Source organism: Tursiops truncatus, chromosome 3 (genome assembly GCF_011762595.2).
Source record: "Tursiops truncatus isolate mTurTru1 chromosome 3, mTurTru1.mat.Y, whole genome shotgun sequence".
In the NCBI taxonomy this organism is placed as follows: domain Eukaryota; kingdom Metazoa; phylum Chordata; class Mammalia; order Artiodactyla; family Delphinidae; genus Tursiops; species Tursiops truncatus.
This window is the reverse complement of record NC_047036.1, coordinates 3,347,987-3,371,277: the sequence shown is the minus strand read 5'-3', so window position 1 is coordinate 3,371,277 and position 23,291 is coordinate 3,347,987.

Genomic DNA, 23,291 nt, shown 5'->3' with positions numbered 1-23,291 from the left:
ATTGATACTTTTCTCCTAATATCTCAAATTTATTGTCTCCACAGTACCTACATCATTATTTTCTGTGTTGTGCATTCCTTTATTTTATATTTGATGATTTCTATTTGATGAGTCATTGTGACCATAAATTTTCTTTCTAAGTCCAACATCTGGACCCCCTCAGAGAAATTCTCAATTGACTAATTTTGTTCCTGTTTCTTTGAATGTCTCATAGATATATTTCTTAAAAATTGGATACTGTAGGTAATAATGTCATAATTCTGGATTCTTGTCTCACCCTGGGATCTACCCATATCCACCCTGGAAATCATTGTTGTTGATTTTTTTTACCTGATTAATAACTTCCCTGGATATATTCTATAAAGTCTGTCTGTCTAGCAGTGTGCAGCCACCAATGTCTCTGCTGAGTTTTTGTTGTTTAATTCTTATTTTTATTTTAAATTTTAATTTAATTTTTGGGTCATGTTATATCAGCATAGCTTAGTCATCAATCAATGATTCTTTAGTGGATTTGTTCAAATACCTTGAGCCAACAAGACTTACATGATTTGCTGATGGATCTGTGTGTACGTTGGAGAGCACATTCAAACCAGGCTGTTAAAAAGTCTGTCCCAAGTTATTTTCCCCTGAACCTTTCAGACTGCCAGAGTTATGTGGGAGCTTAGAAAGCTTATAAGCTTTTAAAGGTTCCATATGCCTTATTGATTATATCTCCCTGCTAAATTTCTGGCTAGCCTGCTGATCTGTTTCTTGCCCCAGTCAGGATCACAACTAAGACTGTACCATTTGTTTCCCCATTTGTTTTCCACTAAGATGGCTGTTGTTTCCAATGACCACCATGGACATGAGTTTTTCTGTGCTCTGTTCCAGTCAGTTTCTTCCAGCAGCAAAGCTACTGAGCTCACAGGTCAATGCTCCCAAAAATCCCTGTGCTAATGGATCAAGGGTGAGATGGGAACATTTCTAGACAAGAAGGACACAGAGTTCCACTGCTCTTACTCAAGGTTAGATAGTTTTTCTTGAATGATTGCTTACTAATTTTTGTATACATTTGGTTAATGTCCAGAGCCCTGAAATGAATTTTTCCCAATATGATCATTGACTTTGTGGCAGAGGATTTGCCGAGCTCCTCACTATACCATTCGTGAAGACTTGACTCCATTAATAGTTAAGCTTTATTAAAATTAGTTATCCTTCCCATTTACTACATTGACAAGGTTCTAGTAAATAGGTTTTCATGTGTGCCTTTATAATTTTCAAAGATTAAGGAAAACTTATTTGTTGGCTTATTCTATTTGCATTTGTGGCTAAAACAAAAACCTATATTCAGCCAAATTTGAAACCTTTTCTAAGTGCCGCTTAAAGTTTTCTTTTCACCTTCCCCCACCCCAGTTTTTAAAGACCAATTGAAACATAATAGAAATTCTGAGAAGATTTGTTATAATCTTTTCTTGCCCAGTTTTGCAGTCCAAGTAAAGCTATTTTAAATTCCTTTTACATTCCTGAATGGAGATGAACTGATTAAGAAAATCCATGAAGAGAGCCACACTGCTGGCTTAAGTGCATGATGGAAGCCTGCATGTGCAGAGCCTTACAGAGACGCTCACATCCTCCAGTTTCAATTGGGAGCCGTGTCTGTGCCTAGAAGGATGATCTCTTTTAAAAGGCCCATCGTAAGTTAGGGACACACCATGGATCAGAGCATATTGTGAAATTTTTGAATGATAATCCTCTGTGTTTCTATTCAAGATAATAAATACAGAGTTTAAGTTACTTAGATATACTTTTGAAATCAAGTTCTGAAGGAGATACTTATGCTGAAATGCATACTTTTGTTAATTCAATTGAAACATTTGAAAAAGCATGCATTCACTCTACAGAAAAGATGCTGTAGTATCATACAATATGCTTGAAAGAAGTAAAAAATAATTTCCTTATGAACCTTATTTAGAGTTTCAAAACTTCAGATATCATCTATTTATATATAACTTCATAGCTGAGTTCAGCTGCTAGAAGAAATAAATTCCCAGGATAGAACAGAGAATATTTTCTTACAGGCAGGCCTAAGCACTCAACTGAAACAAATGTTTGTAACATTGTCTTTCTGTGTCTGAATCATCAGTTCAGACTTTAAAAATGGTCATTACTTAAGCATTGTTAATAAGGTGGCTTGGGTTTCTAACTAAATTTTTTTTCTAAAATTATTTGCAATTACATCCCTCTAAAATAATAGAATGTTTAAATTCCCTGCTAGATAGTCTTTAGGTAAAATAAAATTATCATGTCTATATCTCAAAACTTCTCTAGGACCTAGTTCTTTAGAAGGTTTTTCACCTGAAAATCTTGCTAACAATTATTTTATCAAATCCAGTTTATAAATGGTGGAAATTCCAAATATGTTTTACTGGAATCACTTATAGGATGTGGCCTAAAATCTCAACACTGATGTATAACCAATATTTCGGTTGCTTTAGTTTTTTATTGGCTAATTTCTGCCTCTTGGAAAGTGGTAGAGTATATTTTATTTTGCTTTTTAAAATAAACTAAATGCTAAGCCATATGATTGTCTAAGGGGAAAAGTATGTAGATAATCAAATTGTACATTTGCATCTATACTTAATTCCTCTGTTTTTTTTTTTTTTTTTTCTGGGTACTAATTTATTCCCACACAGGTCAATTTCAGTAAATAGAATTCATCTGATGAACTTGACAGAATCATCTTCCCCAGTAGTTAATGGGACGTGATGGAATTTTTGAGAGTGTAGGGTTAAATGGTGCACTTGAAAGGGTATTAAACCATTCAAAACCAATTAAATGCTTATTTAATACTATCAGATATATAGGGCACAGTACTCAATATTTGAGATGGAGAAATAAGTGAAATAAGAAACCTGCCTACAAGTATGTCAAGGTGTGGAAAACAAAGAAACATAAAACAAACAACCTAAAAAAAAGCAGACCTGTTTTTACATTGTGGTGTGTGATACAGTTCTATATGTACCCTGATAAAAGCAAGCCCAGGATACAAGGGGAAGCAGTGTCTGTTTCAGTATCCCAGAGGAAGAGCCCCTAGGGATGACCACATAAAGCCAGTTAGGAAGGGACAAGTGGTGCAGGCAGTGAAAAATATGTGTGCAAATACAAAAAAACTATTCCAAACTTTGGGAAAAGTGCAAGTGGTTCCTCTTAGCTGGGGGAGATAGAAGTTGGGGTTTGAGCAAAGATGAGTCCAGAAAGACAGATAGAACCTGGCCGTGGAGGTCCTGTTACCATATTCAAGGTGTCTGGCCATCACCATCAAGATGATATAGAGTGTTAATAAAGGATTCTTAAGCAAGAGGGTAATGTGATGATATTTGCTTTTTAGAGTGACATGGTGGGGGGTGTGAAACAATAACATGGGCAGGGACACTAGAGACACAGTAGGGTGACATCTGAGCAGACATGGCAAAAAGTGTGTGATCTACACCAAGGGAGTGCTGATGGGTATCCAGGTGGGAGATGGAATCCAGAGGTGCTCTTGATTAGAACTTCCATGTTGGTGGTTATGTTAGTAAGATGAGGAAGACAGAGTGGTCAACAATGATGTTCATGTTCACATTTCTGTGTCACCAACTGGCTAGAAAGTCACCAAGATGGCACATATAGTGGCAGAAACAAGAGGAGGTTTGTGGGGTGTGTGGTGGCAAAGTGAGAGGTAGGAGGAAGTAGCTGATGACATGTCCAGCCGTGGAAATATTGAGTTTGGGGAGGTGCTGGCACCTCCCCAAACTCAATATTTTGAAAACGGGGGCCAGATTTAGAAAAAGGGAGCCAGAACTCATGATAGTATTTAAATGAATGTTATTTTTATAATTCAACAGAGAATACAGGTTATAGTTAAACACAGCTGAATACAGTGAGAAAAGTATTTAACCCAGAACAGCAGAAAGAACAATATTCGTCATAGGCTATCTCCAGTATTGATCCCATTGTCTCTGCCTCCTGGTATCCATGGCCTTGTATAATGCCCTCCCCATGTATAAAATTGCTTCTAACCAATAGAAGATAACAGGGTTGTGGGGATGTCATATCTCTGATTAAGTAACAAAATACAGTTACTATCTTCTTGCTAGCAGAATAGCCCTATTGCCTTCTTGGATTGCTCTCAGTCCAAAAGCCATTGAGAAACTGAATTCTACCAATAGCTATTCCAGCTTCAAATCAGCTTCCTCCCCAGTTCAGCCTTTGGGTGAGACCTCAGGTTCAGCCAACACCTTGCTTGCAACCATGTGAGAATCTCTGAAAGAGAGGACTCAGTTAAGTCATGCCCAGATTCCTGACCCACAACATGTAAGATAATACAGGTGTGCTGCTAAGTTTTGTTATGCATCAATAGATAACCAATGCAATATTTAAGGCAACATTAGAAAATAATATGTGCAATTTTTTTTTAAAGAATAGCCAGAAAAATAAGAACAGAAACAAGAGAACATACTCTTTGCAACATGATAGAAGAAGAAAGTTCAAGAGGAATGGTATAGGTGTAACAGTGGAGAAAAGCCAAGTGAATGAGAAGTGAAAGTTCAACAAGGAGATATTTAATTTAACAAGAAGAATGTTTTTACCTCCTTTCAAGTTTCAAGGGAACGGTGGTCTTAGTTAAAGGAAAAACAAGCTTATGGTGAAATAAAGAATAGGAAGAGGCCAGGATACGGAAATAGAGAGATAGAGAAATGAGTGAGAGCTACTATTGGATGGTTAATTAAGGTTGAGGGAGCGGATATTTTGGAAATTTCAAGTTGGGAATGACTCAAGTGGGCATATTTAGTCAGGGGTATTACCAGAAATAATGTGAGTGAGAAAACATTAATTATTTAAAAATCACACTTTTTGGAGCTGACCCAGTGGTTTGAATGAAAGGAAAGTCACGCAAAGTTCTCTGGAAGAATGAACCGCGGAAGTCCCAAGTAGTGACACATGTCACTCCTTAGGGTGTGGCTTCTGGGAACCCCCTCCACCTGTGTAGTGTTCAAGGTCAGTCACCCTGATTCCTGCAGCACAATTCACGCTGGGGATGGGCTGGGCTGGACCCCTGAGCGAGTCACATTGTGGGCCCTGAAAGGACAGGTTGGCACCATTCTGTATGGATCTGCTTTTTATATGTTTCTTTTCTACCCCTTGATTCTTCTTGGTCACTCTTAGAAACGGTTGTTTGGTGTGTTACACTTTTATTTATTTATTTTTTGGCTGCCCTCATGTCTTTAGGTTGGACTGAACAACTATGATTGTCAGGAAAAAAATTATTTTTCATGAAATGCATACAGTTTAAACATGGTTACCATTAAATATTAGAATTTCAAAAATACGTGTGCTTTTAATCTATGCTTGTGATAACACTGGTCTTGTTTTTAGTGTTTTCCCAGAATAATTATAAAATTAAAAAAAAAAACCTGAGGGAATTATAATTTACTGGATTAATTCTGCTTTGCATGCATCACTTTTCAGATAGAAGTGTACATTTATTTATACAGCTAACAACCCATCTTTCTTGAAATTTGAGGGGATCCTGGGTATGTGTGACTCACGGGCCTGTGGTTCTTTGACATCAAGTTTATTTTCCTCAACCCAGAGTGTGATATTCTAACACTTAATTTCAGAATGCAGCTTAAATCACAGATGCCATAATATGTCAAATGATCCTACACTTGCAGGGGGAAAACAGTAAGTAATGAAAAAGCTATGATTGCTTTTCTGTCCTTCCAAATGACAGTTATCACTTCAATGACCTGCTCCAGGGTACCAGTCTAAACCTGACACACTAAGGGATAACGTCATCTAACAGGGTAGTTACAAAAATCAATACAAAACCCATTTCAAAGATACTCTGTGTAAGAATCCTGGTGTAATGTTCATTTATTGAATAGGCCTGGGGAAAAAAAAAAACACAACAACTTTTCTGATATATATGCCTTACCTCTCAAGCAAAGGAATTCTGTAGGTAAGCAATAATTGTATTTTTCAATCTATTACTTAGACTTGCCATGGCTCAGGCTGGAATCTAATATATGGGTGACGGCTATAGCTCAATTATGGAGCCTCCACAGAGTCCTAGTGTATTCAAAGAGTAAAGAACAGAACAGGGCAGCTCTCTGTGCTTCTCTGGATGAATGAGAGTGTGTACATGAAAGTGTGTGTGTGTGTGTGTGTGTGTGTGTGTGTGTAAGTAAACTCTCTTTATAAGCTTGTCTTGTTGCCTTTTTGACTACAAAGGAATTTGAATATTTAAATAGTTATATTTAACCAGGGCGTGTAATTTCCTTGGATTCCTTACCCTTACCTGCTTATCACATGGGAAGCAAATGCACTCCTTTTGAATAAACAGATACACAATTACAAGAAGAGGCACTGGCTTATTGGGAGTGTCCTCTTAAACGCTGGAGGCTGAAAGCCAACTGGCATCATGGTGCCCCCCCCATGCATATCTGCATGCCAACAACTGTGACAGAGCACTGGGCTTGCTAAATCTTGGGCTCAGCCAGCGTGGCAGTTATTATGAACAAAAGCTCAAGAAGGCATGTAGTGAGATGTAGTGAGTGTGCCCTACACAACTTGCAAGGAAATATTTGGTAAAAAGATTTTAGCTCAAATTAGTGCTACTCCTGGGAAATACTAATGAAACCTGTTAAATCAACCCATGCACCAGAAGTCCAATCATCTTAACCTTCACACTTTAGGACCATCACACTATTTCATTACCTGGACATTTTGACCCTAAATGAAGAGCCATCATGACATTGTTCAAATCACAGAATATTAACACGAACACTTTATGGTGAGAGTCATACATTTTCAACTTCTCTATGCTAATTTCATAGGGCTAATATTCATTGACAATACTGCTTATGAAACCTGGTAATGAATTAGATTTTAATTATTCTCTGCTCCTCTGTAATTTTCCAAACAAGTATTTATGAAATGACCTAGAAAGTCTTATTATAACAGCTCATACTTGCCTGTTCAACAGGTTCTAAAATTTGGAAGATATTTTGGCTGCTGTCCAAACACTTATATGTTTGTTTGGACCAAGGGTCATATTCAAATGCCGCCTGTTCCTCTAATCAATCATTATCAGGATGTATATCATGAAGTCTCTGCTCTAGGAATGCACAGCTACGAATATTTATGCTTGCACTGAATATCAGAAAATGAGAGCATGATCTTACTTTTGTGTAAAAGCCAATTTTCTACTACCACTTAATTTGAAATATTAATAAAATTATTTTTAAAGCTTTCTTCGTTTCCTGAATTTGACTTTTGATACTGTTTTTCTTTTAATGTCTATACTTGAGAGACCAATTACACAGATTCTGTCCCCAGGTCACCTCACTACGATCTTGGGCAAATTACCCAACACTCTTTACCTCAGTTTTCTCTCTTGTAAAATGGGAGTAAAAACAGTACTTAATGGACAGAGATGGCATGAGCCTTGAATGAGTTAGCATTAAGATCAGTATGCCCAGTAGTTTTATGTTTCAGGTATTTCATCTAACCTGTTTTGAGTTGATCTTTATTTATGATGTGAGACAAAGGTCTAATTTCATTTTTATGTGTATGGATATCCAGTTTGCTCAACACCATTTATTGAATAGACTATTCTTTCCCCATTGTGGATTCTTGGAACACTTGTCAAAGATGAAGTGATTGTAAATGTGTGAATTTATTTCTGGAGTCTATTATGTTCCATTGGTCTACACATCTGTTTTTATGCTAGTATCATACAAAGTTACAATATGAAATCGAAAGGGTGATGCCTCTAGCTTTATTCATCTTGCTCAAGATTGCTTTAGCTATTTTAAGTCTTTTGTGATTCCATACGTATTTTAGAATTATTTTTTCTACTTCTGTAAAGAATGGCATTGGGATTTTTGAGATGGACTGCATTTACCCTATAGACCACTTTGGTTAGTACAGATACTTTAACAATATTAATTCTTCCATTCCATGGGCATGGGATGTGTTTCCACTTATCTGTGTTTTTTTAAAATTTCCTTCATCAATGTTTTATAATTTTCAGTACACAGATCTTTGACCTATTTGATTAAGGCCATTCGAAATTATTGTATGATTTTTGTTGCTATTGTAAATGAAATTAGGAGAAAAGCTTCTTGCCATTGGTTTGGGTAATGAGTTTTTGGATATGACAGCAAAACCACTGGCAATAAAAAGAAAAATAGACAAGCAGAATGACATAAAACTAAAAAGCTTCTACATAACCAAGGAAACAAAGAGTGAAAATGCAGCCTACAGAACGGGGGAAAATATTTGCAAACTCTCTCTATATATATTTAAGGAGTTAATATCCAAAATATATAAGGAACTCAACCATTCAATAGAAGAAAGAAAACAAATAACCAATTAAAATGGGCTAAGGACCCAAACAGACATTTGAACATCTTTTCATGTATCTATTGGCTTTTTGTATTTCTCAAAGGAAGACATACAAAAAGCCAATAGATATATGAAAAGATGTTCAACATAACTAATCATAGGGGAAATACAACTCAAAACCACAATGAGACATCACCTCATACATGTTAGAGTGGCCATTACTAAAAAGACAAAAGATGACAAGTGTTGGTGGGGATATGGAGAAAAGGGAACTTTGTATACCATTGGTGGAAATGTAAATATGACCATTACAGAAAACTGTATGAGGAAAACAGCAAACCCACTTCAGGTTATATATTCAAAGGAAATTAAATGAGTGAGTACCCCCATGCCTATTGAAACATTATTTAAAATAGCCAAGATATAGAATCTACCTCAATAACCCTAAATGGATGAATGGAAAAGGAGGATTTAGGGTAGAGAGATGATTGACAGATAGATAGATATAAATAGATGGATATTATTAAGCCTTTACAAAAAGAAGGGAATTCTGCCATTTGCAATAACATGGATGAACCAGGAGGACATCATGCTGAATGAAATACACCAGAAAGACAAATACTACCTGACCTCACTAATATGTGGAATCTAAAATAGTTGAATTCATAGAACCAGAGAGGAGGACAGTTATTATTAGGGGTGGAACTGGGGAGATGTAAGTCATAGGATACAAAGTTTCAATTATTAGATGAATAAGTTCTGGGGATCTAATGTACAGCATGGTGACTATAGTTTACTATAAGAGATTATCATAAATAATGTATGGTATACTTGACATGTCCTAAGAAAGAGAAGATCTTAAGTGTTCTTAAAAACATACTCACACTAAAAAGGAAACTATGAGATGATGGATGTATTAATTGGCTTGATTGTGGTGATCTTTTCACAATGTATTGAATACTGTTAATCAATATCATATATCAATATATAAATAAAGCAAAAAAGAAATTTTGCAAAGAAAAAAGACCAGTACCTCTATATTTTTTTAGGGTATTATATTCTTGGAATTTTTGAATTTTATTTTATTTATATTTTTGTACAGCAGGTTCTTACTAGTTATCTATTTTATGCATATTAGTGTATACATGTCAATCCCCATCTCCCAGTTCATCGCACCACCACCACCACCACCATGCCCCTTTCCCACCTTGGTGTCCATACGTTTGTTCTCTACATCTGTGTCTCTACTTCTGCCCTGCAAACTGGTTCATCTGTACCATTTTTCTAGGTTCCACATAAGTGCATTAATATATGATATTTGTTTTTCTCTTTCTGACATACTTCACTCTCTATGACAACCTCTAGATCCATCCACCTCTACAAATGACCCAATTTCGTTCTTTTTTGGCTAAGTAATATTTCATTGTATATATGTATCACATCATATTTATCCATTCATCTGTTGATGGGCATTTAGGTTGCTTCCATGACCTGGCTATTGTAAATAGTGCTGCAATAAACATTGGGGTGCATGTGTCTTTTTGAATTATGTTTTTCTCTGGGTATATGCCCAGTAGTAGGATTTCTGGGTCATAAAGTAATCTATTTTTAGTTTTTTAAGGAACCTCCATACAGTTCTCCATAGTGGCTGTATCAATTTACATTCCGACCAACAATGCAAGAGGTTTCCCTTTTCTCCATACCCTCTCCAGAATTTGTTGTTGTTTGTAGATTTTCTGATAATGCCCATTCAAACTGGTGTGAGGTGATACCTCATTGTACTTTTGATTTCTCTAATATTTAGTGATGTTGAGTAGCTTTTCATGTACTTTTTGGCCACATGTATGTCTTCTCTGGAGAAATGTCTATTTATGTCTTTGGCCCATTTTTTGATTGTTTTTTTTTTTTTTTTTTAATATTGAGCTGCATGAGCTGTTTATATATTTTGGAGATTAATCCATTGTCTGCTGATTTGTTTGCAAATATTTTCTTCCATTCTGAGTGTTATCTTTTCATCTTTTTGTAATTTCCTTTGCTTTGCAAAAGTTTTTTTAAGTTTCATTAGGTCCCATTTGTTTATTTTTGTTTTTATTTCCATTACTCTAGGGGGTGGATCAAAAAAGATCTTGCTGTGATTTATGCCAGAGAGTGTTCTTCCTATGTTTTCCTCTAAGAGTTTTATAGTGTCCAGTCTTACATTTAGATCTCTAATCCATTTTGAGTTTATTTTTCTGTATGGTGTTAGGGAGTATTTTAATTTCATTATTTTACATGGAGCTGTCCAATTTTCCCAGCACCACTTATAGAAGAGACTGCCTTTTCTCCATTGTATATCCTTGCCTCCTTTGTCATAGATTAGTTGGCCATAGGTGCATGGGTTTATCTCTGGGATTTCTGTCCTGTTCCCTTGATCTATATTTCTGATATTTGTGTCAGTACCATATTGTCTTTTTTTTTTTTTTTAACATCTTTATTGGGGTATAATTGCTTTACAATGGTGTGTTAGTTTCTGCTTTATAACAAAGTGAATCAGTCATACATAAACATATGTTCCCATATGTCTTCCCTGTTGCGTCTCCCTCCCTCCCACCCTCCCCATCCCACCCCTCCAGGCTGTCACAAAGCACCGAGCCAATATCCCTGTGCCATGCGGCTGCTTCCCACTAGCTATCTACCTTACTGCGTTTGTTACTGTGTATATGCCCATGACTCTCTCTCGCCCTGTCACAGCTCACCCTTCCCCCTCCCCATAACCTCAAGTCCGTTCTCTAAGAGGTCTGCGTCTTTATTCCTGCTTTACCCCTAGGTTCTTCATGACATTTTTTTCTTAAATTCCGTATATATGTGTTAGCATACGGTATTTGTCTTTTTCTTTCTGACTTACTTCACTCTGTATGACAGACTCTAGATCTATCCACCTCATTACAAATAGCTCAATTTCGTTTCTTTTTATGGCTGAGTAATATTCCATTGTATATATGTGCCTCATCTTCTTTATCCATTCATCCGATGACGGGCACTTAGGTTGTTTCCATCTCCGGGCTATTGTAAATAGAGCTGCAATGAACATTTTGGTACATGACTCTTTTTGAATTTTGGTTTTCTCAGGGTATATGCCCAGTAGTGGGATTGCTGGGTCATATGGTAGTTCTATTTGTAGTTTTTTAAGGAACCTCCATACTGTTCTCCATAGTGGCTGAACCAATTCACATTCCCACCAGCAGTGCAAGAGTGTTCCCTTTTCTCCACACCCTCTCCAGCATTTATTGTTTCTAGATTTTTTGATGATGGCCATTCTGACTGGTGTGAGATGATATCTCATTGTAGTTTTGATTTGCATTTCTCTAATGATTAATGATGTTGAGCATTCTTTCATGTGTTTGTTGGCAGTCTGTATATCTTCTTTGGAGAAATGTGTATTTAGGTCTTCTGCCCATTTTTGGATTGGGTTGTTTGTTTTCTTGTTATTGAGCTGCATGAGCTGCTTGTAAATTTTGGAGATTAATCCTTTGTCGGTTGCTTCATTTGCAAATATTTTCTCCCATTCTGAGGGTTGTCTTTTGGTCTTGTTTATGGTTTCCTTTGTTGTGCAAGAGCTTTGAAGTTTCATTAGGTCCCATTTGTTTATTTTTGTTTTTATTTCCATTACTCTAGGAGGTGGGTCAGAAAGGATCTTGCTTTGATTTATGTCATAGAGTGTTCTGCCTATGTTTTCCTCTAAGAGTTTGATAGTTTCTGGCCTTACATTTAGGTCTTTAATCCATTTTGAGCTTATTTTTGTGTATGGTGTTAGGGAGTGATCTAATCTCATACTTTTACATGTACCTGTCCAGTTTTCCCAGCACCACTTATTGAAGAGGCTGTCCTTTCTCCATTGTACATTACTGCCACCTTTATCAAAGATAAGGTGTCCATATGTGCATGGGTTTATCTCTGGGCTTTCTATCCTGTTCCATTGATCTATCTTTCTGTTTTTGTGCCAGTACCATACCGTCTTGATGACTGTAGCTTTGTAGTATAGTCTGAAGTCAGGGAGCCTGATTCCTCCAGTTCCTTCTTTCGTTCTCAAGATTGCTTTGGCTATTCGGGGTCTTTTGTGTTTCCATACAAATTGTGAAATTTTTTGTTCTAGTTCTGTGAAAAATGCCAGTGGTAGTTTGATAGGGATTGCATTGAATCTATAGATTGCTTTGGGTAGTAGAGTCATTTTCACAATGTTGATTCTTCCAATCCAAGAACATGGTATATCTCTCCATCTATTTATATCATCTTTAATTTCTTTCATCAGTGTCTTATAATTTTCTGCATACAGGTCTTTTGTCTCCTTAGGTAGGTTTATTCCTAGATATTTTATTCTTTTTGTTACAATGGTAAATGGGAGTGTTTTCTTGATTTCACTTTCAGATTTTTCATCATTAGTATATAGGAATGCCAGAGATTTCTGTGCATTAATTTTGTATCCTGCCACTTTACCAAATTCATTGATTAGCTCTAGTAGTTTTCTGGTAGCATCTTTAGGGTTCTCTATGTATAGGATCATGTCATCTGCAAACAGTGACAGCTTTACTTCTTCTTTTCCAATTTGGATTCCTTTTATTCCCTTTTCTTCTCTGATTGCTGTGGCTAAAACTTCCAAAACAATGTTGAATAAGAGTGGTGAGAGTGGGCAACCTTGTCTTGTTCCTGATCTTAGTGGAAATGCTTTCAGTTTTTCACCATTGAGGATGATGTTTGCTGTGGGCTTGTCATATATGGCCTTTATTATGTTGAGGAAAGTTCCCTCTATGCCTACTTTCTGCAGGGTTTTTATCATAAATGGGTGTTGAATTTTGTCAAAAGCTTTCTCTGCATCTATTGAGATGATCATATGGTTTTTCTCCTTCAATTTGTTAATATGGTTTATCACATTGATAGATTTGCATATATTGAAGAATCCTTGCATTCCTGGAATAAACCCCACTTGATCATGGTGTATGATCCTTTTAATGTGCTGTTGGATTCTGTTTGCTAGTATTTTGTTGAGGATTTTTGCATCTATGTTCATCAGTGATATTGGCCTCTAGTTTTCTTTCTTTGTGACATCCTTGTCTGGTTTTGGTATCAAGGTGATGGTGGCCTCATAGAAGGAGTTAGGGAGTGGTCCTCCCTCTGCTATATTTTGGAAGAGTTTGAGAAGGATAGGTGTTAGCTCTTCTCTAAATGTTTGATAGAATTCGCCTGTGAAGCCATCTGGTCCTGGGCTTTTCTTTGTTGGAAGACTTTTAATCACAGTTTCAATTTCAGTGCTTGTGATTGGTCTGTTCATATTTTCTATTTCTTCCTGATTCAGTCTTGGCAGGTTGTGCATTTCTAAGAATTTGTCCATTTCTTCCAGATTGTCCATTTTATTGGCATAGAGTTGCTTGTAGTAATCTCTCATGATCTCTTTTATCTCTGCAGTGTCAGTTGTTACCTCTCCTTTTTCATTTCTAATTCTATTGATTTGAGTCTTCTCCCTTTTTTTCTTGATGAGTCTGGCTAGTGGTTTATCTATTTTGTTTATCTTCTCAAAGAACCAGCTTTTAGTTTTATTGATCTTTGCTATTGTTTCCTTCATTTCTTTTTCATTTATTTCTGATCTGATTTTTATGATTTCTTTCCTTCTGCTAGCTTTGGGGTTTTTTTGTTCTTCTTTCTCTAATTGCTTGAGGTGCAAGGTTAGGTTGTTTATTCGAGATGTTTCCTGCTTCTTAAGGTGGGCTTGTATTGCTATAAACTTCCCCCTTAGAACTGCTTTTGCTGCATCCCACAGGTTTTGGGTCGTTGTGTCTCCATTGTCATTTGTTTCTAGGTATTTTTTGATTTCCTCTTTGATTTCTTCAGTGATCTCTTCATTATTAAGTAGTGTATTGTTTAGCCTCCATGTGTTTGTATTTTTTACAGATCTTTTCCTGTAATTGATATCTAGTCACATGGCGTTGTGGTCAGAAAAGATACTTGATACAATTTCAATTTTCTTAAATTTACCAAGGCTTGATTTGTGACCTAAGATATGATCTATCCTGGAGAATGTTCCATGAGCACTTGAGAAAAATGTGTATTCTGTTGTTTTTGGATGGAGTGTCCTATAAATATCAATTAAGTCCATCTTGTTTAATGTATCATTTAAAGCTTGTGTTTCCTTATTTATTTTCATTTTGGATGATCTGTCCATGGGTGAAAGTGGGGTGTTTAAGTCCCCTACTATGAATGTGTTACTGTCGATTTCCCCTTTTATGGCTGTTAGTATTTGCCTTATGTATTGAGGTGCTCCTATGTTGGGTGCATAAATATTTACAATTGTTATATCTTCTTCTTGGATCGATCCCTTGATCATTATGTAGTGTCCTTCTTTGTCTCTTTTAATAGTCCTTATTTTAAAGTCTATTTTGTCTGATATGAGAATTGCTACTCCAGCTTTCTTTTGGCTTCCATTTGCATGGAATATCTTTTTCCATCCCCTTACTTTCAGTCTGTATGTGTCTCTAGGTCTGAAGTGGGTCTCTTGTAGACAGCATATATAAGGGTCTTGTTTTTGTATCCATTCAGCTAATCTGTGTCTTTTGGTGGGAGCATTTAGTCCATTTACATTTAAGGTAATTATCGATATGTATGTTCCTATTCCCATTTTCTAAATTGTTTTGGGTTCGTTATTATAGGTCTTTTCCTTCTCTTGTGTTTCTTGCCTAGAGAAGATCCTTTAGCATTTGTTGTAAAGCTGGTTTAGTGGTGCTGAACTCTCTCAGCTTTTGCTTGTCTGTAAAGGTTTTAATTTCTCCATCAAATCTGCATGAGATCCTTGCTGGGTAGAGTAGTCTTGGCTGCATGTTTTTCTCCTTCATCACTTTCAGTATGTCCTGCCACTCCCTTCTGGCTTGTAGGGTTTCTGCTGAGAGATCAGCTGTTAACCTTATGGGGATTCCCTTATGTGTTATTTGTTGTTTTTCCCTTGCTGCTTTTAATATGCTTTCTTTGTATTTAATTTTTGACAGTTTGATTAATATGTGTCTTGGCGTATTTCTCCTTGTATTTATCTTGTATGGGACTCTCTGTGCTTCCTGGACTTGATTAACTATTTCCTTTCCCATATTAGGGAAGTTTTCAACTATAATCTCTTCAAATATTTTCTCAGTCCCTTTCTTTTTCTCTTCTTCTGGAACCCCTATAATTCGAATGTTGGTGCGCTTAATGTTGTCCCAGAGGTCTCTGAGACTGTCCTCAGTTCTTTTCATTCTTTTTTCTTTATTCTGCTCTGCAGTAGTTATTTCCACTATTTTATCTTCCAGGTCACTTATCCGTTCTTCTGCCTCAGTTATTCTGCTATTGATCCCATCTAGAGTACTTTTAATTTCATTTATTGTGTTGTTCATCGTTGCTTGTTTCATCTTTAGTTCTTCTAGGTCCTTGTTAACTGATTCTTGCATTTTGTCCAATCTATTGTCCATTCTATCTCCAAGATTTCGGATCAACCTTACTATCATTATTCTGAATTCTCTTTCAGGTAGACTGCCTATTTCCTCTTCATTTGTTAGGTCTGGTGCATTTTTATCTTGCTCCTTTATCTGCTGTGTGTTTTTCTGTCTTCTCATTTTGCTTATCTTACTGTGTTTGGGGTCTCCTTTTTGCAGGCTGCAGGTTTGTAGTTCCTCCTGTTTTTGATGTCTGTCTCCAGTGGCTAAGGTTGGTTCAGTGGGTTGTGTAGGCTTCCTGGTGGAGGGGGCTAGTGCCTGTGTTGTGGTGGATGAGGCTGGATCTTGTCTCTCTAGTGGGCAGGTTCACGTCTGGTGGTGTGTTTGGGGGTGTCTGTGGCCTTATTATGATTTTAGGCAGCCTCTCTGCTAATGGGTGGGGTTGTGTTCCTGTTTTGCTAGTTGTTTGGCATAGGTTTTCCAGCACTGTGGCTTGCTGGTCGTTGAGTGAAGCTGGGTGCTGGTGTTAAGATGGAGGTCTCTGGGAGATTTTCGCCGTTTGATATTATGTGGAGCTGGGAGGTCTCTTGTTGATCAGTGTCCTGAAGTTGGCTGTCCTACCTCAGAGGCAGAGCCCTGCCTCCTGGCTGGAGCACCAAAAGCTTTTCATCCACAGGCTCAGGATAAAAGGGAGAAAAAGTAGAGGGAATTAGTAGAAGTATGAGGAAAGAAAGAAGGAAAGGAGGGTAGGAAGGAAGGAAGAAAGAAAGAAGGATAGAACCCTAGGACAAATGGTGGAAGCAAGACTATACAGACAAGATCTCACACAGAAGCATACACATACACATTCACAAAAAGAGGAAAGGGGAAAATATCATAGATCTTGCTCCTAAAGTCCACTTCCTTAATTTGGGATGATTGGTTGTCTATTCAGGTATTCCACAGATGCAGGGTACATCAAGTTGATTGTGGAGCTTTAATCCGCTGCTTCTGAGGCTGCTGGGAGAGATTTCCCTTTCTCTTCTTTGTTCTCACAGCTCCCAGGGCTAAGCTTTGGATTTGGCCCTGCCACTGCGTGTAGATCGCTGGAGGGCGTCTGTTTTTTGCTCAGACAGGATGGGGTTAAAAGAGCCGCTGATTGGGGGCTCTGGCGCACTCAGGCCGGCGGGGACGGAGGGGCACAGAGTGCGGGGCGGGCCTGCGGTGGCAAAGGCCGGCGTGACTTTGCACCACCCTGAGGCGCGCTGTGCGCTCTCCCGGGGAAGTTGTCCCTGGATCCCGGGAACCCGGCAGTGGCGGGCTGCACAGGCTCCGCGGAGGAGGGGTGTGGAGAGTGACCTGTGCTCGCACACAGGCCCCTCGGTGGCGGCAGCAGCAGCCTTAACGTCTCCCGCCCGCCTCTGGGGTCCGCGCTTTTAGCCGCGGCTTGCGCCGGTCTCTGGATTCCGCGCTTTCAGCCGCGGCTCGCGCCCGTCTCTGGAGTTCCTTTAAGCAGCGTTCTTAAACCCCTCTCCTCACGCCCCAGGAAACAAAGAGGGAAGGAAAAGTCTCCTGCCTCTTCTGCAGGTGCAGGCTTTTCCCCGGACTCCCTCCCGGCTAGCTGTGGTGCACTAACCCCTTCAGGCTATGTTCAAGCCGCCAACCCCAGTCCTCTCCCTGCGCTCCGGCCTCAGCTCGCAGCCCCGCCCGCCCCCGCGGGTGAGCAGACAAGCCTCTCGGGCTGGTGAATGCCGGTCGGCACCGATCCTCTGTGCGGGAATCTCCCCGCTTTGCCCTCCGCACCCGTTGCTGTGCACTCCTCCGCAGCTTCGAAGCTCCCCCCTCCGCCTCCCGCAGTCTCCGCCCGCGAAGGGGCTTCCTAGAGTGTGGAAACTTTTCCTCCTTCACAGCTCCCTCCCACTGGTGCAGGTGCCGTCCCTATTCTTTTGTCTCTGTTTTTTCTTTTGCCCTACCCAGGTACTGGGGAGTTTCTTGCCTTTTGGGAGGTCTGAGGTCTTCTGCCAGCTTTCAGTAGGTGTTCTGTAGGAGTTGTTCCACGTGTAGATGTATTTCTGGTGTATCTGTGGGGAGGAAGGTGATCTCCGCGTCTTACTCTTCCGCCATCTTCCGCCTTCTCCCATATTGTCTTGATTACTGTAGCTTTGTAGTATAGTCTGAAGTCAGGGATTCTGATTCCTCCAGCTTCGTTTTTGTCCCTCAAAATTGTTTTGGCTATTTGCGTTTTTTTGTGTCTCCATACAAATTTTAAGATGTTTTGTTCTTGTTCTGTTAAAAATGAAATTGGTAATTTGATAGTGATTGCATTGAATCTGTAGATTGCTTTGGGTAGTATAGTCATTTTCACAATATTGATTCTTCCCATCCAAGAACATGGTATATCTCTCCATCTGTTTGTATCATCTTTAATTTCTTTCATCAGTGTCTTATAGTTTTCTACATACAGGTCTTTTGTCTCCCTAGGTAGATTTATTCCTAAGTATTTTCTTCTTTTCGTTGCAATGGTAAATGGGAGTGTTTCCTTAATGTTTCCTTCAGATTTTTCATCATTAGTGTATAGGAATGCAAGATATTTCTGTGCATTAATTTTGTATTCTGCAACTTTACCAAATTCATTGATTAGCTCTAGTAGTTTTCTGGTGGCATCTTTAGGATTCTCTATGTATAGTATCATGCCATCTACAGTGACAGGTTTACTTCTTCTTCTCCAATTTGTTTTCCTTTTATTTCTTTTTCTTCTTTGATTGAAATTGCTAGGTCTTCCAAAACTATGTTGAATAATAGAGGTGAGAGTGGGCGTCCTTGTCTTGTTCCTGATCTTAGTGGAAAAGCTTTTAGTTTTTCACCATTGAGAATGATGTTTGCTGGGGGTTTGTCATATATGACCTTTATTATGTTGAGGTAGGTTCCCTCTATGCCCACTTTCTGGAGAGTTTTTATCATAAATCGGTGTTGAATTTTGTCGAAAGCTTTTACTGGATCTTTTGAGATGATCATATGGTTTTTATTCTTCTATTTGTTAAATGGTGTATCACATTGATTGATGTACTTTTATTGAAGAATCCTTGCATCCCTGGGATAAATCACACTTGATCATGGTGTATGATCCTTTCAATGTGTTGTTGAATTCTGTTGTTGGATTCTGTTTGCTAGTATTTTGTTGACGATTTTTGCATCTATATTCTTCAGTGATATTCGTCTGTAATTTCCTTTATTTGTAGTATCGTTTTCTGGTTTTGGTATCAGGGTGATGGGGGCCTCATAAAATGAGTTTTGGAGTCTTCCTCTGCAATATTTTGTAAGAGTTTGAGAAGGGTGGGTGTTAGCCTTTATCTAAATGTTTGATAGAATTCACCTGTGAAGCCATCTGGTCATGGACTTTTGTTTGTTGGAAGTTTTTTTTTTTTTTTCTTTTTGTGGTATGCGGGCCTCTCACTGTTGTGGCATCTCCCATTGTGGAGTACAGGATCTGGATGCACAGGGTCAGTGGCCATGGCTCACAGGCCTAGCCACTCCATGTCATGTGGGATCTTCCATGACCGGGGCACGAACCCATGGCCCCTGCTTCGGCAGGTGGATTCTCAACCACTGCACCACCAGGGAAGCCCCTGTTTGTTGGAAGATTTTTAATCACAGTTTCAATTTCATTACTTGTGATTGGTCTGTTCTTATTTCCTATTTCTTCCTGTTTCACACTTGGAAGGTTTTACCTTTCTAAGAATTTGTCCATTTCTTCAAGGTTGTCCATTTTATTGGCATAGAGTTGCTTGTAATAGTCTCTTAAGATGCTTTGTATTTCTGTGGTGTCTTTTGTAATTTATCCTTTTTCCATTTCTAATTTTATTAATTTGAGTCCTCTCCCTTTTCTTCTTGATGAGTCTGGCTAATGGTTTATCAATTTTGTTTATCTTCTCAAAGAACAATCTTTTAGTTTTATTGATCTTTGCTATTTTTTTTGTTTGTTTGTTTCTATTTCATCTATTTCTGCTCTAATCTTTATGATTCCTTTCCTTCTACTAACTTTTGGTGTTTTTGTTCTTCTTTCTCTAGTTCCTTTAGGTGTAAGGTTAGATTGTTTATTTGAGATTTTTCTTGTTTCTTGAGGTAGGATTGTATTGCTATAAATTTCCCTCTTAGAACTGCTTTTGCTGCATCCCATAGGTTTTGGATCATCGTGTTTTCATTGTCATTTGTCTCTAGGTATTTTTTTGATTTCCTCTTTGATTTCTTCAGTGATCACTTGGTTATTTAGTAACATTTTGTTTAGCCTCCATGCGTTTGTGTTTTTTACAGGTTTTTCCCTTTAATTGATTTCTAATCTCATAGTGTTGTGGTCAGAAAAGATGCTTGATATGATTTCAATTTTTTTAAATTTACTGAGGCTTGGTTTGTGACCCAAGATGTGACCTATCCTGGAGAAATTTCCATGTGCACTTGAGAAGAAAGTGTAATCTGCTGTTTTTGGGTGGAATGTCCTATAAATATCAATTAAATCTCTCTGGTCTATTGTGTCACTTAAAGCTTGTGTTTACTTATTAATTTTCATTTTGGATGATCTGTCCATTGATGTAAGTGAGATGTTAAAGTCCTCCACTATATTTGTGTTAATTTCCTCTTTTATAGCTGTTAGCAGTTGCCTTATGTATAGATGTGCTCCTATGTTGAGTGCATATATATTTATAATTTTTGTATCTTCTTCTTAGATTGATCCCTTGATCATTATGTAGTGTTCTTCCTTGTCCCTTGTAACATTCTTTATTTTAAAATCTATTTAATCTGATATGAGTATTGCTACTCCAGCTTTCTTTTGATTTCCATTTGTTTGGAATATCATTTTCCAACCCCTCACTTTCAGTCTGTATGTGTACCTAGGTCTGAAGCTGGTCCCTTGTATACATCATATATATTGGTCTTATTTTTGGATCCATTCAGCGAGACTTTGTCTTTTGTTTGGAACATTTAATGCATTTTCGTTTAAGGTAATTATCAATATGTATGCTCCTATTACCATTTTTTCAAATTGTTTTGGGTCCGTTTTTGTAGGTTCTTTACTTCTCTTATGTTTTCCACTTAGAGAAGTTCCTTTAACATTTGTTGTAGAGCTGGTTTGGTGGTGCAAAATTCTATTAGCTTTTGCTTGTCTGTAAAGCTTTTAATTTCTCTGTTGAATCTGAATGAAATCCTTGCCGGGTAGAGTAATTTTGGTTGTAGGTTCTTCCCTTTCATCACTTTAAATATATCATGCCACTCCCTTCTAGCCTGTAGAGTTTATGCTGAGAAATCAGCTGTTAATCTTATGGGAATTCCTTTTTATGTTATTTGTCATTTTTCCCTTGCTGCTTTCAGTAATTTTTCTTTGTCTTTATTTTTTGTCAGTTTGATTACTATATGTCTTGGCATGTTTCTCCTTGGATTTATCCTTCCTGGGACTCTCTGCTCTTCCTGGGCTTGGGTGGCTATTTCCTTTCCCATGTTAGGGAATTTTAGACTATTGTGTCTTCAAATGTTTTCTCAGGTCCTTTCTCTCTCTCTCTTCTCCTTCTGGGACCCCTATAATACAAATGTTGTTGTGTTTAATGTTTTCCCAGAGGTCTCCTAGGCTGTCTTCATTTCTTTTTAGTCTTTTTTCTTTATTCTGTTCCACTTCAGTGAATTCCACCATTCTGTCTTCCAGGTCACTTATCCATTCTTCTGCCTCAGTTATTCTGCTACTGATTCCTTCTAGTGTATTTTTCATTTCAGTTATTGTATTTTTCACCTCTGTTTGTTTTTTCTTTAATTCTTCTAGGTCTTTGTTAAACATTTTTGCATCTTCTCAATCTTTGCCTTTGTTCTTTTTCCAAGGTCCTGGATCATCTTCACTATCATTATTTTGAATTCTTTTTCAGAAAAGTTGCCTATATCCACTTCATTTACTTGTTTTTCTGTGGTTTTATCTTTTTCCTTCATCTGTTACATAGTCCTCTGCCTTTTCATCTTGTTTATCTTTCTGTGAATGTGATTTTTGTTCCACAGGCTGCAGGATTGTAGTTCTTCTTGCTTCTGCTGTCTACCCTCTTGTCAGGGTATTATATTTTTTCCAAGTCTGAAACTGCCAACTGCTAGTGTTGAGGGTCTCCTGCAGAGGCAGGAGATGACTGTGGCTCACCATGGGGACAAGGACACTGGCAGTAGAAGTTCCAGGAAGTACTCCTTGGCATGAGCCCTCCCAGAGTCCATCATTAGTCCTACCAAAGAAGCTCAAGATCAGTATCTCTTACAGCATAGGAAATTACTATCTCGGAGAAAGTGTTGTGTATTTTTATCTTAAGGGATTTCTCTTTTTCAAGTTCCAGTTACCTGAACTTCATGCTGTGGACTCAGATGCTGGTATATGGGTTGGGGCCCTAAATTTCAAAGTCCCATTCAGGAGACAAGATGAGCAAGGGTTAGGGTCAGCAACAAAATGTGGAGTCAGTTTTCTTCCTCCTGGACTGTGCTAGTTAGTTCCATAAGCTGCCCCAAATAGTGCTGCAGTCCTGGCCCAGTTTTTATAACCGCCATGTTACTGCCTTTTTGCCTCCAGAAGATGGGTGATAAGGTCCTTAGTTACTGTGTAGTGAATAAGTGTACCTGTATATTTAGAGTTTTGCACTGCTCATACCATTATAATGATAACTGCTTGATAAAGCAATTTAAAGAGAATGCATAGCTCAAGATTGCTGTAGAATGTGACCTAACCCTCTTACATTTAGAATCTTCTAAATGGTTATGTATTTTGCCTTTAAAGCTACATGAAATATGTTCTGGGGTCATTTGTTTTTACAATACAGAATTATCTTTGGAAATGGAAGCAACAAAAGCAATCTATGTTGCATTGCAAAGTTCACCATATCATATGGGATGAACAATCAAAGCAAATGAACATTTTATGATGTTGCAAACCCTTTGGTATTAGAAGTATGTGGATAAGGTATGAAAATGCTGCCAACTTGTTTGAAAACCCAGATGACACTATCTCTGGAGTACAGCTAGAATTGTAAAAAAAGAAGGCACACACTGGTTTACTATGATTGATTTATTGTTTATTGTGTTTTAATAGGGGAAAGGGGAAAATCTAAATCTACTGGAAAGCAATGAACTAACGTGAACCCTCCCTAAGGTAATACACTCACATCAAAGAATTTAAGGAAGCAATCAACTAAATTTTTACATTGAGTTAAAATAGCCAACATTCATTCATTAATGTTTATGAGCAATAAGATAATTGGTTAATTGCTTTCTTAAATATTTTACTAAAACAGTGGGAGTTTGTTGAGTTAAAAATTGTTTTCCTCCTTAAGAATAGTAAGTATTCAAAATGATGTTTATTAACTGTAATATTTATAACTTTTGTGACAATTTTGTTCCTTGAAAGAACTGCTGGTTTTAAAACCAACTTATTATGTTTTTAAAAACCATAGTGAAGAAAGTTAAATAAATGAAGGATTTGTGCTTTGCAGTGTCTGCCTGGTCCAA